At 49.0% G+C, this 19,828-nt stretch overlaps 1 protein-coding gene across 1 annotated transcript in view; it reads left to right on the top strand.

The window, feature by feature from the left end:
• The first annotated feature begins 18,316 nt into the window (after window positions 1-18,316).
• BMP4 (bone morphogenetic protein 4) overlaps window positions 18,317-19,828 on the top strand; it is a 3,798-nt gene continuing 2,286 nt past the window's right edge. The window contains exon 1 of the mRNA XM_019556623.1: window positions 18,317-18,321. The gene's annotated coding sequence lies outside the window, so the exon portion shown is untranslated. The remainder of the gene's footprint in view (window positions 18,322-19,828) is intronic.

Here is a 19,828-nt window from a genome sequence, read left to right as displayed (position 1 = left end):
CAATGAGCTCTCGCGGTTTGGGGGCATTTTTTTTCCTTGCAAAACACAAACACAAAACAAGCAAACAAAAAATTCCCCGTGAGTAGTGGGTTTGGCCTCTGTCCCAGTTAAGAAGGCCAGGCAAATAAATTCTCCTTGTAATTAGGAGTTGTTTCTTTGTCTTTACTCACTTAACTGCGCAGAAAGAGCCGAGTAGGATAGGTAGGGTACGACTGTTTCAAATTTTTTCTTTCCCTTTGTAGGTTTTCTTATGACACAGTTAACAACTGCTTAAACATAGGGTATGAACTACTTATGGGGAGAGAGGTAAATAAATCCTGATGTAATGGCACATCCTCTGATGGCTGTTGGTGTGTGTGTGTGTGTGTGTGGGTGTGTGTGTGTAGCCAAAGTGTGCACATCTTCTGATAGCTGTTGGGGGGGGGGGGGGTATGTAGCCAAGGCGTGCACATCCTCTGATAGCTGTTGGGGGGGTGTGTGTGCATGTGTGTATGTAGACAGGGTGTGCACATCCTCTGCTAGCTGTTGGGGTATAGACAAGGTGTACACATCCTCTGATCACTGTTGGTGTGTGTGGGTGTGTGTAGCCAAAGTGTGCACACCTTCTGATAGCTATTGGGTGTGGGTGTATGTAGCCAAGGCGTGCACATCCTCTGATAGCTGTTGGGGGGGTGTGTGTGCATGTGTGTATGTAGACAGGGTGTGCACATCCCCTGATAGCTGTTGAGGGGGGTGTGCATGTGTGTGCGTGGTGCTTTGGGTGAATCCGATATCTTTTATTAAACCGACTAAAAGTGTAGGACAAATTCTTCTTTGCAAGCTTTTGAGTACTAACCCCGCCTTGTCGTGGTTGAGGAAGTCCACAGTTCTTCTGTGCTCTTCCTGGATGTGCGTGCACGAAATCTAAAAGTAAATGCAGCCCGTGTTATACTCTGATATGTGATTTTGATAGTATTATAGTCTTTCGAAGCCCTGCTCAAAAATATGTAACAAGGAGAAGATAATTGTACTTAAAAGCCTGTTTCCTATGCCCAAGACAACCCTTTCCAGATCCCCAACAACCGTTTATTTCAGCATCTGACTGTAACTTTATTACTTTCCACAAGGGAAATTCAGCAACAAGAGAGCACTTGGTGTGGTCCCGCAAACCTTTGCCCATGTGGACAGTCCTTCCTTGCAGCTGTTGAAATGACCTGGGCTGGGGAGAGTCAGGGCTGGTGGAGTCAGCCATTGCCCCAGTGCCTCCAAAGACAGCAAGCCAGATCTTCAGCTGATGTAAATCGAGGGATTTCTACCAGCTCCTTTGCAAGTTCGAAGGTCTGATGGAGCAAGTGCTATTTTCTCACTGTGCGGACTGTCCTATACCTAGCACTGGCCAGCTGCAAACCGGCCCCACTCCAGCACTTGGCCTATTGAAGAACGATTTGGGGACAGCATCTAGCAGGACTATCCTCTGGCTTCTGAACACCTGCTGTCAAGTGACATATTGCCCAGTCAGCTGGGGAATTAAAACATAAAGTGATGCCAACAGAGGGAGACGAACCCCGCTCCCCGGATGGAGCTGGCGGGATTAGAACCATGTTGAAAATTTGGTGAATTGGTTGTGTGCCCAAATTGAAAAATTCAAATCAAAATGCGTTGGCCAGGAGTGGGAAAGCCTTACTGGGAAAAAGAATAATCTTAAACAAAACATTTTATTTAGGTTTTTTTTTGGGGGGGGGTTGAGGCATGACTTTGTTATTTCATAATGTCAGTTTAGATCGATTTGGTTTCGGTACGTTGTTCCAAAATGAAAAACATAAACCTTTAAAACCAGTTTTGGATTTTCTCACATGCGGCCACCTCGCCCTTTATGGTTCTGGCTGGAACGAGTTAACAAATGAACTATTTAACAAAGTAAGCGAATAGTTTTGCCTGCCCTGAAATGGTACTTCTGTCTCTTGGTGAATAAACTATTTGTTTAAAAAAAATGCATTATCAAGATCTAGGGGTGATATCATTTTCAATGATCATTGCATTCAAACAGAAGCAATGACAAGTCATAGAGAGAGGTCTGATTTTCCTTTTATTTCTGAACACTATAAAGCAATTCAGTGGCAAGGACCAAAATAAGTAGAGAGGAACGTTTTAAACACAGCTGGCTGGGGGAATGGGCGGAGAGGGGTGGGAAGAAGCGAGAACCTGAATCTTGAACATTTCTTCATGTGACTGGTCCCATGAATGCCCGATGAGAAAGGACAACATGCTTGAGAAGCCCTTTAATTCAAGAAGACAAACTGAGCGTCCCTTTAGGAGCACACCATTTCTTGTTATCCTGCCTAAGGTTCAGGGATACCTCCTAGAACAACTATATTTAATTTAAGCATTGAGCGACTCAGTTTAGACAACCACACTGAGCAAATGTGCTTTTAACCCCCCCGTCCCTCAAATTTGTCTTATTCAAGTTTAAAAACCAAATAGGTTTCCTGACTGCTTTATGTTAAGGTGCACTGGGAGAATTTTAGGGTGAGGACGTAACAATACTCTCTGTCCGTAAGGAAAACTGGAAGAGGTGGTTCTGTTTATAATTTATCTACTTTTCTTGCAGACGTAACTACACCCATAAAGACCATTTCTCCCGCTGGCTCAAGGGGATGTTTCATTATCTCTGCAAGTATTAAGTTCAAAGCCCATGAAGGGATAGGAATGTGGATGTTAGGTTATATGTCATTCAGAAAGTTCAGGACTTGTGGCAGCATTGGAGTGATGGTGTCGATGCGATGGTGACTATTTCATGGAGGAAGGTACGGTAGATATTCACTTTTACAGACTAACGAAGTAAGGTACCTCTATGGAGCACAAGGTTTTGTGAACCCAAGTTCCCTTCATCAGATGCAGTGAAAGGACTGCATAAAGCAGAGCAAAAAGTGGAGTGAGCGATTAGACCACAACCGGTAGGGAAGCAGGAGGGAGATGGAGGGGGGCAAGGGGAGGGGGAATGCTGTGAGACATATATAGTAAAGACCCATAGGAACAAAGAAGTCACAAAAACTAATCCAGATAACGGGATAAGACTCCATAATCCATGTTAAACTATACAAAACACAGTCCAGTCTGTGGATAATATCTTCTTCCGCATTTACCCATTCAAACTGGTTTTAACATTTTTTTTTCTGCCTGAGAACAGCAATCCTGAGGTCAGCAAAGAAGTGTCCAGGGAGGGGGAAGTATTCTGCCACAGGCTTTTCTCTCTTTTTGCACCTGATGTCAAAGCGGGGCTCGTTCATTCTTACTGTAGAGATCGCGTGACCGTCTGCTGCAGTCCGCAGATGGGCCTTGCGGGCAGGCGGTGGCGGATGCGACGTTCGTGGAGTTGCAGGTGAACGAGACTTGGCTGTTGTGCTCCCTCCTCGTACGTGCAGTGCCGATGTGGGGACGCAGCAGGCACTCGGGTCCATTACAAGAACAACCACTCGTTTGCTGTCAGCGAGTGGTATCTCAGTATGGCCAATAAATTAACCTTGATTGAGGATAATGAAAAGCCTGAGAGTTTAAATGGCAGCAAATATTACAATATACAGTGGGCTGGAGCCGTGGCAGAGGGTATGTTGTTGCCTGCCCAAAGCATTCATCTCGTCCACTTTAAATTGTAACATTGTGGGGGTTGATTCTTTGCTTCCCAAAATCATTTTGTGCATCATTTTTTACCAGGATGATTGCAGGGATTTCATAGATTTCATAGACATCAGGGCTGGAAGGGACCTCGGGAGATCATCGAGTCCAGCCCCCCGTCCCAGGGGCAGGAAGTCAGCTGGGGTCATAGGATCCCAGCAAGAGAAGCATCCAATTTGCTCTTGAAGGTGTTCAATGTAGGCGCTTGAACCACCTCCGCTGGCAGACTGTTCCAGACCTTGGGGGCTCGGACAGTAAAGAAATTCTTCCTTATGTCCAGGCTGGAATGGTCTCGCAGGAGTTTGTGACCGGGATGCAGTGAAGTAAAAAAATGCCCAGATCTGAGTGATAAATTCAACCATCTTGCTGAGTCTGGGGTGCTCGGGAGTGGTTAGCAGATGCTTGTTGAAAGTCAAAGCACATCTGACACCATCGCTATCTGGTCCAGGCCAGTACTATCAAAATTATTTTGGCCTTTGCCAGTTTTCTCTCCCCTATGATCTTCTACAGGAGTGAAAAGGGAGAAAAGGCATACAAAAAATCTGTTTCCAGCTCATGTAAAGTATGGCTGAAATCAAATGAGCTTTGCTTTCTGCTCTCAAGAAAGATTTTTGACATTTCACAATCTGCTTTTTTTTTTGCAGAGCGCTCTGACATCTGCATGGCCCATGAAGGCAAAGATGTCTTTTCCCACCCTTGCTTTGGAGGACTGTTCATGAGAGGCCATGAGATCTTGGCTTCATTGGTCTGCCAGATGGCTGTTTTTCTCCTGGTAGATGCAAGGCGTTTGGCTTTTGGTCTTGGAGAACACATCATTGCCCCAGAACCATCACCTTGCTGTGAAGCTGCACGGAAGAAACACTTCCCTGTTTGCATATGTGAAACATTTCTCCAGTATTGCCCATGGCAACTGGGACAAGCCCATGCTGAGAGAAAGGCAGGACAGCTTCTATGCTCAATGATTTACTTGGCACTCCAGCTAACTTGCACTAAGAGTTTTCTCTGACCCCACAGTGTCACATGGCTGAAGTGTGCATGTGGGCCAATACTGGGTGCATCTCAGATGACTGCTTTCTATGGAGCCAGCGGGTTGCAAACCAAGCCTTTGAGAGCCCTTGTGGGGTTTGTCCATCAGCTTGAATGGGAGCACCTTTCTGGGAGGGCTTGCCTTTGTACGTGCTGTCGGATCTTTGCAGCATTTTGGCAAGAGAAGTATTCGGTCGTGGGAGATTCGTGTTGTGGGACATGCACAGTAGGTGACATATGGCCGAAGCGACGAGCTCCATTCAGCTGAGCTCTTCGTGCATTTCTCTGGAGGACGTGCAATAATAAACTTCTAATCCAAGAGTCCAGAGTCACTTCTCTGAAGTCCGGGATGCTGCCACGGAAATAAATATCCTTTACATCAAGAGCTGCAAATCTTCCATGTGTAGTAAGAACTGCACAACACAACACAACACAACCAGTGGTGGCCTTAGGGTTTTTGGGCCCTGGGCCAGAGAGTCATTTGGGGCCCCTTAGAGGCTTAAATTTGATGACCTATAAGCAAGTGGGACATTTTTTTAATTGCAATTTCACTTTGCCCTATCCATGAAACTGCAATGCAAGTAGTTTAATACAATATTGATAATACAAATATTCAGTGTAATTAATTTTTATTTTTCTAAAGTGTGGGACCCAGGTGGTTGCCTGGTTTGTCCTCCCCTAAGGCTGCTATTGACACAACACAAGGCATATCTACACATGCACTTTAATGTGCATTAGCCTATTTTAATATGCATTAAATCCTCACAGAAAACCCCCCATGCTCTTTAGCTAATGCACATTATTATAGGCTAGTGCACATTTTTCTAGTACCTCACAATAGAGGCACTAGATTTAATGCGCATTGACTGAAAGGGCATTAACGAACGCCTAGACGCGCCCACCACGACCTTTTCCAGTGGTGACCATTAATTATTTGTGCCTCTGAATAACACAGCACAGTCACCATTTCCAGCTAGCTCGTGCTAAGGCCTCTTTAAGAGTTTCCTGCATCTTCCCTTCCTAGCCAAGTATAACAATAGTCGCGATCAGTATTAATGTAATACAGAATTTCAAATACTTACAAACATGTTAAGTAAGCTAGCTAGTATTGTTCGGTGCGGGTGCGAGGTGCCCCGTGTAGTCAGTGCATCCGCGATTCTCCTGTGAAACACCAGCACCACGGTTGTCGGGTGGTCATCAGTTCGTTAGCTCTGTATTGGTTCCTGGCACTCAGCTCTCTCCCTTTGCTTTGGTTGCTGCCTGGCAGAGACCTTCTTTGGCACTGCAGGAGAAAAGGAGGAGAGAAGGAGAAAGAAGAGGGAAAATCTAATGCACTGAAGATAATTAAAGAATGAAAGCTGAAATGCAACAGCAGCAATGATAAAAGTATCTGTCTCTGCGCAACGAAGAGCCCATAGCAGGGTGAAGCAGTAGGCTAGTGAGAAGGTGAGATGTCTGATGTATTCTGGCATTTGTGACGTGGAAGAACAGTTCTCTCTGGGAAGCCCCATGCGCGTGTGGCGCTATCAGTGCAACATGCCTGCACTCTCAGGTTGATGAAAGCCTGACTTCAGGACTGCTATAGAAAGACCCTTCCCAAAGGACCCATTGCCAAGCCACTCGAAGTAGACCTGTTTAATCGTGTTCCCTGAATTTGAGACCCTCTCGGTGATTGTTCAGAAATCACGGAGAAGTCTCCTATAATGCTGCAGCAAAGGACTGGTAGAAAGCAAAATACTGTGAAGTGAATGAGGCTTCACTGGGTACAAAAGGCTGGAAGCTATTTCACAAGTTTGAGGACTGGATCCAATGTGCTAAGACTCAGGAGCCAGGTCCTGCAAGGAGGCTTCCTGCACCTTAGAGCAAAGCCAGGGCAACCCGGTGCAATATTTTGGCTGAAGCGAGACCCTCTTCTGCTCACGGCTTCCAAAAGAACAATTATGCCGCGACTGCGAGCTCGGGGGTCACTACTGTATTGTGCTTCGGTAATAACCGAGGAAGGTTGCTAGAAATCAGATGTGGGGAACTGTCGGATTTTCTCTGAGCACACTGCAATCACACGTTTGAAGTCAAGAAGCTTGAGCCTGCGTTTTACTGAGGACCCCCATCAATGCTGGGTTTTCAATTGTTTCCAGGAGGCTAGCTTTAAGGACATGTCTGCATCCTACTGGAATCCATTGGCCTTAGGGGCTATACAAATAGGACTGGACTTATTGGGAAACATGTTGACTGGCTGTGTTGCGCTGTGCCTTTAATTAATGTTACAGCCCAAAGAGAAGTGAAAGGTGTTATTACAGATGGGATGTGAATAAATGGAGCAGCACGGCACAAGGTTTTGTGACTGGTTTGGAGCCCAGCGACATGAGTAGAAAAACATGGAGCGCTTCAGTGGCTCTGGAGAAGCGCCCCATCAAGGGTTGATGCTGCATCTATTGTGGTGCCTTACCACGTACCTCAAGTGTTCTTCTGAAGGTGCCTTATCATCTGCAGGTGTTGCTGGCAAGAAATGTAATTAGCTATTGAGAAGCATCAAAATGGCACGTTGCCACTTGTGCAAATGAATGCATGTGTGTATGAGGCTGAAAATAGTCTCTCTGGAGAAGCGAGTAATGTCTGCCATGCTGCGGGCACTTTGCTGAACCCGTTTGGGTTCATCGCACCTTAACGTTTTCCTGCTTCCACTGAGCTTGAAACGTTTGCCATTGGTATTGGTGGGTGGTGCGTTAGGCCCAGAACAGTTTTCCTCATTCGATGTGCTAAGGCAAGCAAAGGAGAGCCTGCCTTCGGTGACACCAGCTCACTGTAGAGGGGAGGGTTTGCTTAATAGGGAACCGAGACCCAGTCAGATCCCCTTACTCAAGTACTTTATTTCACAATGGATCCTATTCACAGCATTTCCCACTTCCAGCAGGATCAGAGATTGCTTCAGCAGATGCTAATGAGCTCTTGCTCAGAAATGTTCACAGATTCACAGAAGTGTAGGGCTGGAGGGGACCTCGTGAGATCATCGGGTCCAGCCCCCTCCCGGTCTGGGCAAGAAAGGCTGCTGCGGTCAAATAACCCCAGCAAGGTTATTCAGTTAGTCTATCAGGTGCGTCCCTGCCTCGCTGTCTGCCTGACTTCAGACAAACATGGCTAACTACTTCTCTGTAGCAAACAGCAGTAGCAATGGCAGTGAAAATGCCACCGCCTGGGCTTTCGCATGCACTGGCAACCAGAGTACAGGCCCAGGGAGCCCAGCGGGTTCGCACCCTGATTGCCAGCACCTGACAAAGACCAGTGCCACGGCCTCTCCTCTCTTGCTGTTAGCCCTGATGTCTAGGTTAGGGTCGCACAGGTCTGCTCGCACAGGAGGCAAGCACGCCTTTGTCCTGTTGTGCCCATATTCCCTCAATCTGCTCTGTTCCCTGGCTATGAAAGGCAGGGCCAGTGACAGCAGTGATCTCTCATGGAGCTCTCATCTGCTTCAATTAGATTCAATTTATTCAGCATTTTGGGGCAGAAACTGTCTCTCAGTATGTGTATGAACAGCACTTTGCGTAGGATGGTCCCTGCCCTTGCCGCCTCTTATAAGCATGACCATAAGACCATTTCTAAGCTTTTGGAGGAGCAAAGGTGATTAGGAACAGTCAGCATCCCTGACCAACCCGAGCGCTTTCTATGATGAGCTGACTTGCTCTGTGCACACAGGGGGAGCAGTGGACATGCTATACCTGGATTTAGCAAGGCGTTTGATACGGTCTCCTACAACATTCTTGCAAGTGAGCTAAGGAAGAATGGGTTGGATGAATGGACTGTAAAGTGGACAGAAAACGTTCTGGATCGTCAGGCTCAAAGGGTAGCAATCAATTGCTTGATGTCTAGTTGGCAGCCAGTATCAAGTGGACTTCGTCCTAGGGCCAGTTCTCTTCAAGATCTTCATTACCGACCTGGAAGATGGGATGCAGTGCACCCTCAGCCAGTTTGCAGATGACACCAAGCTGGGGAGAGCAGTAGATAGGATGGAGGGGAGGACTAGGTTTCAGAGGGACCTTGGCAAATTGGAGGATTGGAGCAAAAGAAAGCTCATGAGGTTCAGCAAGGACAAGTGCAAAGTCCTGCACTTAGGACAGAGCAATCCCCTGCGCCGGTGCAGGCTGGGGTGGCTGGCTGGGCAGCAGCTCTGCAGAAAAAGGACCTGGGGGTGACTGTGGACAAGGAATAGGAGCCAGCAGTGTGCCCTTGTTGCCAAGAAGGCTAATGGCATAAGCATTGACAGCAGATCAAGGGAAGTGATTCTTCCCCTCTATTTGGCCAGTGAGGCCACACCTGGGGTCCTGTGTTCAGCTTTGGGCCCCCCAGTACAGAAAGGATGTGGACAAATTGGAGAGAGTCCAGCAGAGAGCAGCAACAATGATTAGGGGCTGGGGGACATGACTGGTGAGGAGAAGCTGAGGGAACTGGGCTGATTTAGTCTGGACAAGATGAGACCAAGAGGGGATTTGATAGCAGCCTTCATCTCCCCACAGGGGGGCTGCAAAAAGGATGGAGCTGGGCTGGTCTCAGTGGGGGCAGATTGCAAGACAAGGAGCAATGGGCTCAAGTTGCAGCAAGGGGAGTTGAGGTTAGATATTAGGAAGAATTTTCTCACTGGGAGGGCAGTAAAGCACTGGAACAGGTCACCCAGAGAGGTTGTCAGATCTCCATCCTTGGAAGTTTTTAAAACCCGATTAGACAAAGCCTTGACTGGGACGATCTAGTTGAGGATGGTCCTACTCTGAGTATGGGGCTGGACAAGCTGACCCACAGATAAGACGAGCATGGAAGACAATCACTGCTGACTGGGAGGGATTGTCGAAGAGGACTAGGGGACCTCCCAAAGTCCCTTCCAACACTAATTTTCTATAAAGCAAATACCAGCTTATACCGTGATCACGTGGCCATTTCCCTGCACCATCTGACGTAGCAAGTACCAGGAATTAGCACACAGTTCTGTTGATCTTTTATTCATTTCACATGTGGCCTTGCTCTGCGTTGGGAACCAGCATCACTTCTTTACCAAATCCTAAAAATGTGAAAAGATTTAAGAAGTGGTCCTTTCTTTTCATTCGCCTGTCAAATACCATAATCAAAATCACTTGAGACACTTGCCTCTCTCAGCATCCAAAACGTAACCGGCTTGTCTTTAGAAAAGAATTTCTGTTGAATGCTGAAAGGTCATTTCAGGCTTTCTCTTCTTAGACATTTCCCGACACAGACTTTTCAAGCCACTTCGGAGCTGCAAATCGTTACATAAGCGCTAAGTATTATTTGCTATTATTGCTTTGTTATTGTCTGATTTTGTTCCGATGCTCGGACAGGATTCATTGCTACCTTGTCACCTAGAAAAGATTTTCTCTCTCTTCATCCTGTCCATTTTGGGGTGTTTTCTGTCTTGAACCAGCAGCGCCTGTTCTTGGAAAACTAAGAAGCACTGGCATGAAATAGCTGAGAAGGAAAACGTGAAGTCAAAGGAGCAGAGAGGAAAAATGCTTTTGTTGCTTCATCATAGATAATTAGACCAAGGACTTTCTCTAAAGCAGATCTCCGCAATCTAGCCATCAGCTTTGGCTTTTGCACTGGGCCGAGTGCTTTACATTGTTAAATGCATTCCATGTTTCAGTAAATGACACCAGGATCCCCAGCAGTGAGTGAGTGATTAGTTTATCATCCTCTTAGTGCAGCCATCTAGATCTTTAACTCTCTAAGCAGGGGCATTTAAAGTCTTGAGAACACCCAGGATCATGCCTGAGGCCTTAGACATTCCCAGTTCAGACAAATCTTTGGCTATCAGGAACGGAGGAAGGTAGGTGAGTCCAGCCTGATAAGGCAGAGTCCATTCTGCTAATGCTGCATGCAAATCAGGTCCACTAAATTGCGAATAAGCTCCAGGCTTTTTTTTTAAAGAAACTTTTCTTTCCGAGGACCAGCTAAGTCATCAGCAGCATGAGCGGCATGGAAACTCTGATGTGTTGAGTAGTTTCAGATTAATTGCATACAGGGTGATTGAAAGGCTACATATTGGCATTTCCTGAGAACAGGACTGGCTTGGTTCTTTCGGCCTATCTCCCATTGGGCAGTAAAAGTCATAGCTTTACAAAACATGGCAAATGTAGCTGCATTAATAAAATAAAGAGGCAATAACCTGGCACTAATAGACCTCAACTATGGAAACACGTATGTGAGCACTTGTATTTACTGTAACATGGAGGTGGCCAGTTGGAGTGCACAAAGTTAGGAATTGGACATAAGACTTGCGGGGCCTTAGGGTGCCTGTAAACGTGCCAGGCGGCTGCTCCAATACACTGTAATTACAGCTCATTGGAGCTGACTGGAGCATGCTAATTACTGTGCTCCAGCCAGCCTCTGTGTCTCGTGTCATGCTTCGACACGATGGCAGGGGCACTGCAACCAAAGCTTATTCGAGGAGCTTTAGTTAAAGCACTCCCACCATCATTTTGAAGTGCAGGGACACCCATACACAAGCCACTGTGGTGCTTTAATTAGAGCAGCTCTCGGAGTCGCCCCAATTAAAGTGCCCCCACCCCCGGAGCATGTGTAAAAACACCCTTAGTGCTTAGAGAAGAAGCAGAAATAAGCACGAGCCTTTTCAGAAAGAAAAGGCATGGCTTTTGGAGTTGCCTTGTGTAGAAAACAGTGAAAATTCAAGGGAGCAGATAGATGTTATGGGGTTTTTTTTAAATTATTTCTATTTCTGTTTATACTGAAGGCTCACAGGGGCCCAAGGGCGAAATGGGAAGCAATTGCAAAGTGTGTCCATAAGCACCCGCTTTTGATGTCCAGCTAGCAGGCACCAAGGACACCCTGACAGTTTTTGCCCTCAGATGAACCAGTTTTACGTCGAGTTTACAGGTGCTTTGGCTCACGTGAATCCATGTCCCTCGTTCTGCTTCTGGTTACTCATCAGGTTTGTCTCTGCCAGGAGGAGGAGGAGGGCTGAGACTCTGGATAGGACCTTGGATGATCTGGGTTCAGTTTGCAGAGGCTTTTGCAAGAAGTTACCAAGGGCCAGCAAGGCCAAATCAGGAACCAGGGGCCTGACTGGCACTTGGGTGAAATGTAGTCACGAAACATGATTCAGGTCAACCCTGTTCCAATAGCCACAAATCCACGTAGGTGCCAAAATTCATCAGGTGCCTCCATTTTGGCCTAAAGAAATCCCTAATGGTCTCTCAGCCTTGCTTCCTGAGCCTACTCAGAAGTGATCCAGATCCAGACCTAGGCACCAGGCCCCATGTAACTCCGTGTGATCGGATCAGAGCGGAGGGGCACCTCAACTCTTCCAGTAGCCCCAGTGCATTGGGCCAGGAGGGTCCAGCTCACCCGTAGCTCCCAGGTCAGATCCAGGATCAGAGGCGATATGGTGAGCAGCAGCATGGGGGTGATCGCAGCTGTCCCTCCCCCCCGCCCTGCTAGCCATCAGCATGGGTCCACAACGAGACCCTGTAGCTGGGAATTTGGTTTAGAAGCAAGAACAAAAAAGATTTTATTCCTGATTTATAAGTGACAACCCCCTCCTTAATTTCTGGCCTGATTCATGGCTTTCGGGTGGTTGGATTTGCTTCTGGGATTCGTGCCCCTCATTTATCAACATGGAAAGGGCATCACAGGTGTGTCCTTGGCAGAGAGATCACAAGGGGTGTGAAGCAGGCAGGATTTCTGCGGGTCAGAGGAGGGTTCAAAGGAGGTGCGAGAGGCATCTTGGTCCGCAAGAACTGGCACCCGCAGACCTGAGCCGGCTCCCGACTTCTGGCACCTTTCCCCAGCTTCCTGAACGGCCACCTCCCGGGTCCTAGGGATCGCACCTGCTACATGCAGCAGCCGCTGAGAGCCAGCCAGCTGCCTAAGTGCCCCTGCCCACACAGGAAATACCGTGGAAGTGAACTTGAGCTCAAAAGCGGCATCTCTGTGGTCAAGCCTGCCCGAGCAGCGTCCAACCTGAGCAGCTGGGTCATGTCTCAATCCTGTGGCTCGCTCTAGCCACTAGGCATGACCTCCGCGGGGAGGAGGGGGTCCGGCTGCCAGCTGCTCGTGGCTGCCAAGGGCCTCTGAAAGGAGGGAGCTGTGAGCACAGAGCAGCTCCGCTGTGCTATCTTGGTGCCTGTGCACTCCTGCACCACCTCTGATCGGCTTATCCCGGGGGAGGGCCTGCGGGGGCTGTTGCCTATGCACACGCCTGCCATCGCGGACTTCCCTTGTGCCTGGCTTTACTGTGGCCTCCGCACAAGGATGAGCTTTCCCCTCAGTCTCTCACTTGCACTCCCTTCCCATCTCAAGTCTCTCTGCTCCTCTCCCGTCTTCCCGCTTTCCCTTTAGGTTCAGACCTGGTGCATCGCGACGCCCTGTCTGCGAACAGCCCCACTGGCTTCAGGAGGGCTCCTTGGGGGAAAATAACGGCCAGATGAAGGTCATATCTAGTCCCTGTCTTTTCTTTATCGGTGTCTCTTCATAGTTTCATGGTTTCTAGGGTCGGAAGGGACCTGAGCAGATCATCTAGTCCGACCCCCTGCCACGGCAGGAAAGAGTACTGGGGTCAAACGACCCCAGCAAGGTGTTCATCAACCTCCTCTTCTTCCCTTCGTTTGGCTTTCCTCTTCACTCTCCTCTTTATGTCCCTCTCCTTCTCCCAAGTCTTTCCTTCCTACCCTCCTCTCTGCATCCCCCTTCCCCCAGTTTTCCAGTCGTCTCTGTAGGCAGCCCCAGGCAGGGCAGTTTAAAACAAGCGGGTATAGCAGGTGGCACTATTTGTAGCCAGCCCTATGGCACGCACACCTGGCCTGCCTGTATACAGTGCTGAGCCACTTGTATCTGTTGAGCAGGGACAGTCACACCATTCACTTTAGAGAGTAAGTAATACCTTTACCTGGACCCATAAATTGAGGCATAAACCAGGCTGCCTAGAGAAGCTGTGGCATCTATATCCCTGGAAATCTGCAAAAGCAGGTTGGACACATGCTTGGCTGGGATGGTTTAGTCAGGGATGATCCTGCCTGGAGCAGGGGGTTAGACCAGATGACCTTGTGAGGGCCCTTCCAGCCCTACATTCCTATAGTCCTATGTTACAGATGGAAATAATCGCCCACCGGATCGGGTGAATCTTTCCTGGTATAGGGATCTGCATTGCCTGGATAGCCAGGTCCACCGGTGCAAACATCATGTCTGTTCAGGGAAGCAAATGAAAGCAGTGTGGATGCAGTTGTCAAAGCAAGTTCATTTAAAGGATGCAAGGAGATATGCATCCGGACTCCTGGTAGAGGTAGTAACTTTTATTAGACCAGACTCACTCTGCAGAAGCTAAAAACACTGCTTATTTACCTCTTCCCCCAGAGTTTGAAATTATTAAAGCTCCCAGCGATAAGAGATCTTAAGACACGGTTAAAGGACAAAGACAGATAGGTTGGTGGTCCACGTGGTTATATGAAGTGGTAAATTTGGCATCAGTCCATAGACCGGGGTGGGCAAAATGCAGCCCAGGGGCCAGATGCGGCCCACCAGGCCATTCTATCCAGCCCGCAGGGCCCCTAAAAAATTTAGAAAATTAATATTTATCTGCCCCTGGCTGCCTATCATGCGGCCCTTGTTGGCTTGCCGAAACTCAGTTAGCGGCCCTCCGCCCGAAATAATTGCCCTCCCCTGCCAATGACAGTAAGGAAAAGCGAAGCATTTGAAACATCCGTCTCACAGCAGAACACAGGCAAAGCCACATATCAGCACTAGAGGCATACTAAAGTGGTATTTTAAAGGAGCTGCCAAAGCTTGTGGTCTTCTTAAAAAGTCCCTGTGACTGTGGATCCAAAATGAATCTGCTTATCTCAGATAACCATCTGGGCTTGTGGTGTGTGCTAGAAGAATGACATCCTTTATTAGTGCCAGCTACTATTTCAGAACATGAGGAATGCGTTCTCCATATTCTGCTTATTAGCGTTCGGAGGTGAGGCTTTGATTGAGGATGAGAGCGTTTGGTATGGAAGCGAAAGTGTGCTAGAAGCAACGTTTTCTTTAAATGCCCGAGACCACCGAGTATTTTTCTTATAATGTTTGATAAAGGAAATGAAACGACATGCAAATGATTTTATAGCCGGTGGCGTAAAGAGGAGTTGGTAACAGAGTTCACTGGAATTTTAATAACCGACCTTTAAAAACTACGTTAGTTTTATTGCGTGACTTGTACAACAGAGCCTAACCAAGGGTCAGGCGTAGTGCTAGGCTCTGTATGGGCACTTCGCAAGGCACAATTTTTTAATCTTGAAGAAGTTTATGATCTAACTGGACAAGTCAGACAAAGGTATGTCTCAGATGCTCAAAGGGAGCGAGCTAAGTCAGACCAGCTACGCAACATCATCCAGCCTAGAACAGCGGTTTTACAATTCAGACATGCAACTCTAACTACAGCTGAAATCGTACCAGCAAAGAACTGAAAGAAAGCAAAGAAAGCCAGCCGACTCCTGTGATCCTCCTACTTCTTCGACGACCCTGCTCCTGTGATCCTACTCCTTTAACGTTTCTGGCTCCCCCAAATTTTACCTTTGTGTCTTTACAGCGTGCCAGCCTATGGTAGTGTTTTTTACATACATCTTGTCTATAAACAGTCGCTTCGAAGGACACACCGTGTGCCTAATTCTGCTGTGATTTGCAACAGTGTCAATCAGGAGATAATTAAGCCCAGAACAAGAGACTTTATTGTAGAAACGTGATCAGGGCTGAATCAGTCACCTTTATATAGCTCAGGCCAAGTCCAAGTTTCCTGAAAGCGCATGCTCAGGGGACCGGCCGGCTTCTGCGAGTTCAGAGGCATCTGGAGGTTTTCAGGATGTTCCTTTTGCCTTTCAAGCATGTGCTTTTGCTGTTGCCTGTTTAGGTCTCTAATTATGAGCTGCTTTGGAAGAAAAGTATCCAGGTCCTGGGAGTGGGTCTTTCAACTCCCTTTGTTTTAATTGACAAGCTTATCCAGTTGAAAGGAGACAGAGGGAGGGAGTAGGTCCTCATCCATTGGAGGCCTCTGCGCCCCGATTCATGCCATTAAAACACCCGTGACATACGACTTCATTTTTTTTTTTTAAGTCGGTTTCTGCTCAGGCACAAATCTGGTGAGACGAGTTTTGCACAAGGCCGATTGTTTGCAAACTTCAGAGCCCCAAAGGTGCAGCTGCTCTAAAAATAACAAGGGAGACGAGAACTGGTTTGGGAAGGTATCTCTCCACCCGAGTCCACAGGCAGGTCCTGAAAAGCTGCCATCGAGGAGACAGGCAATCTTACGAACCAAGCTGGCCTGATTTCCAGAGGTTCGGAGCATCTGCAGCTCCAGCGTCGGGCAAGTTACACCTAGGAAGCACACAAATGTTCCTCATCGATTTGTAGACTGGAAGGGACCTCGGAAGATCATCGGGTCCAGCCCCTGCACCAAGCAGGCTGGGATCAGACATTACTACTGTATGCACAATCACCAGGGCCCAGGGGCTTCTGTGCAGATCCTTTTTCAGATTGGAAGAAAAAAGAAAAGCAAACTGGGGGGGGTCACTCCGTTGCCTCTGCAGAAAAAGTCAACCCATACTAGTAGCATGCAGCACTGGACTGCAATTTGCTCAGCGAACAGCCACAGGACTCCTCAGATATGGGCAGGAGATGTTTTTTAGCAGGGTCGGCAGGTGTATTTGTATGAATGAACCTGTTGTCCAACCAGCCTCCTTTGCAGAGTGAAACCCCAACAGTCTCCCAGGTTGAGCTCCAGGAGAAGCTGTCGGTCCGGCCCAGCGGTATGTCCAGGTGGAGGTGGTCCCTGGAAGGCAGCTCAGCATGGACCGAGAGGAAAAGGCCGTGCACAAAAAGACCAGACCAGCTCTATTGCGGCTTGCAGGCAGGTATGTAGCCAGTCGCCTCATCTGAGTCTGTTTTAAATGGGCTGAATCCAGGGGCCAAAATACGCCCTCTGCACTGTCCTGCGTTTTGGCACTCGCTGCTTTGGGCTGAATACGCACCACGTTTGCATGGGCCAAATTCGCCCCAGGTGCAACTCCACACTGACATCAGAGGGAGCGACATCAGGATGCGTTTGCCTTCTTGGGCCCGAGGAAGCGCTATTTTGGCAGGAAAATATTCCAACCCCCTCAGCAAAAGGTACACTGTCTCCATCCGCGGTTATTCTTTTTGTGGTTTGGGGTTTATGTATTTACATCTTAAGGAATCGAGTACTGGGTTAAGCAGCGCAGCTTTCCCCATGACTCATGCTCTTTAATAACTAATAAGCAACTCCAGCACACCAGGACTTCTGACAAGGGCCCACGCCACACCAGCCTCGGCTGGATTGCTGTCCCAGAGTGGCCCTCCTCTTACACAGCGTTGCATAAGATCGGTGTAACCCTTTGCAAGGCCGTTAAGAGAGGGCAGCTCGCTAGAGGGAGATGCAAGGTGTTCTGGAAGGGGATTAAATTGCTAGGGGAGAAATGCTCCAACAAAACGTGGAAATGGGGTGTTAGTCACAAATGTGAGCGAGGTATCCAGGTGCCAGGGGTGAAACATTGGAGCTCGGCTCCCTTGTGCCATAGCTGTTGTGGGTCGGCTGCTTTTTCTGATCTGGAGGACTGTGTTAAAAGCCGGACACTTACATAAACGTTGTTTATAGACTGGAAAACTGTCAATGAAAATGTTTTTTCACTCGAGGAAGGTGCACAGTGGCCCCTCGCAAATTGTTTTCCACTGTTAAACACCCCCCCGCCCCCCACCCAAAACCAGTGTCCAGCATGGTACAACTGAAATAGTTACAACAGTATTTTTCCCCGTGTTGATGAATTCATAGACCAAATACCTTGCTAACAGATGTTTCTCTTAAACTTATGCTGGTTTAAGAATAACTCAATGTCAGCACTGCCCTTTATCTGCATACGCCTTTCCAGTAACATTCACAGGCATTTATAAGGCACGGGCTGCATAGAAACAAAAGAAAGCTGAATGCGAAAAACCTACCAGATATTACCCAGAGCTTCAGCTCAGACGCCAGAAGTGTGTGGGGCACAATGCCTGCACGGGTTTTTTGAGTTTTTTCCCCCAGGTGTGCTGCTTGACGGTGGTCATTTTTGATCCTGTTTTTATGGTCAGTTTATAACACCTAGCCCCGAACCATAACACAGCAGACAGCCCCTCTGACTCCAGAGATGGACATGAATGTGTGATACCTATGCACGTGCGATACTAGAGAGCAGTACAGCCGCGCTGCAGCTGACCTACAGTAGCAAGACCAAGGTGCCTGGAGAGGAACTCACCCAGGATCACTTCTTTGGCCATGTTTCTGGGTCTTGCAGTCGGCTGACTTTTCATCCCATGTGAGAAACAACGGTAGAACCGCCATTTACTGGGTCAGGCAAATTTGGGTGGGTCGGGTCCATCTCGCCCTGGCTCTTGTCACACAAGGGCAGAGAGTGGATGCAGGAAGGATGAGAGAATTGGGTATGAGCAGGGGTTTTTTCATCCCCTCTATTCCTCTCTCTCAGCCTCTGGCATTTAAGGCCTACGCAGTTTCGACGGCGCGTGCAGTGATATTCCTGACGGGAAGCAGAGCAGCAGTGCCCTAGAGAACGCCGTAGGTACAGTTTCCGTCACGGCTACCTGGCCGTGCCTCTCCGCGGAGGTGCGCGAGCATCCACCGGCTCTCCCGCACCTGCTCCTTCATCACCTCCCGCGACTGAAGCTGCGGGTTAATTACAGATGGGTCCCAGCCGAAAGCTCACACGTGAGCAGCCTCGAACTCTGGGGAAGGTGCGGTGTGAGCGTGCAGTGGCTGGCGGTCTCTGGGATGAGCTGGAGCGCAGCTCTTCAGACCCAGCACCCCCCGTCTTTGGAAAAGGTTGGCTCAGGACCGAAGTCTGGCATATAGGCACCTAGCCGGCCATCTCTGCCCAGGCGCGCCAAGTTGCGGTAAGGGGGAAACCCACATCCCTACGCCAGTCCAGCGTGCGGTACGGGCATGGCCCTAGGTCTGGAGGGCTGCTTCCCGGCCTGGCCGCATGCCTGTGGACTCTGACAGGAAGAACTCAAGTCTCCCCAAGGCCGCTGGGCTCCATCGCTAGGTTTTGGGGGACGACTAAAGAGAGAGCAGAGAGTAAGGGCACAGACGCATGACAAGTGCAGCCAAGCAGTGCCCACGACCCCTCCAACGTGGCCAAGGAGCACAGCAAAACTGGGGTTTTTTGCAAAAATATACACACACACACACACACACACACACATATATATGTATACGTATATGTATACACCTGTACCTCTAACAACCCGTCCGGTGACCGCTCTGGTGCACTTGCCACACCAAAACACACTTGCAACTTTTTTTTTTGGCAAAAATATTTATTTCTGTATATATTTATTCCTAATAGATACAGAACCGCACCTGTAACAACCTGTCAAGTGACCTGTCTGGTGCACTTGCCGGACCACAACGCACTCGAAACTTTTTTTTTTTTGGCAGAAATATCTATTTCTATACACATCTATTTCTACTTGTACCTGTGAAGGGACCCCCTGGTTCACTGGCAGACCAGAACGCGCGCGGCCAGTGAAACTCCTGCGGTCGCACTGCGCAGCCCGCCCGCCCCTGCCTGCGCCCGCGCTATGGCTCCCGGTCCTTGCCGAGGGTCTGCCCATGTCCGTGTCCCCTCCGCCGCCCCCCGGGAGCGCTGCCATGTCCTTCCTGCCCTCTGCCTTTCTGCAGCGGCGGTGGAGCGGGCAGCTTGGCGGGCGGCAGGGTTGCCAACTCTGGATCTGCTCCGGGCGGGCTTTTTCACCACACGCCATGAACGGCGGACTTCCGACGCACCGGGTGCCCGAGACCCCCGTCTTAAGTGGAAACGTTGCGACTCGGGGCCAGTTTTCTCACAGGAAACAAGGTCCCTAACGGGGGGTCGGTCCCTGAGGCAAGGCCCGACACTGGCTGCACCCCCCGCCCCGCCGCGGTACTCGGCCAACCACGGGCAGGCGCATGGCTCCGCTCACGTTGTAAACAGCAGTCGCGTTGCTGGGGAAGGGCTTCGTGGAGGCGGCTCGGCGGGACGTCCGCAGGGCCGGCGGCGGGGCTCCCGGCGCTCGGGGCAGCGCCCGAGGCGGGGCGGGCTCGTCGGGAGCGCCG

This window comes from Crocodylus porosus, unplaced genomic scaffold (genome assembly GCF_001723895.1).
Source record: "Crocodylus porosus isolate Cpor-Errol unplaced genomic scaffold, CroPor_comp1, whole genome shotgun sequence".
NCBI lineage: Eukaryota > Metazoa > Chordata > Crocodylia > Crocodylidae > Crocodylus > Crocodylus porosus.
The sequence above is the reverse complement of the archived record's forward strand: the minus strand, read 5'-3'. Positions and strand labels throughout refer to the sequence as shown.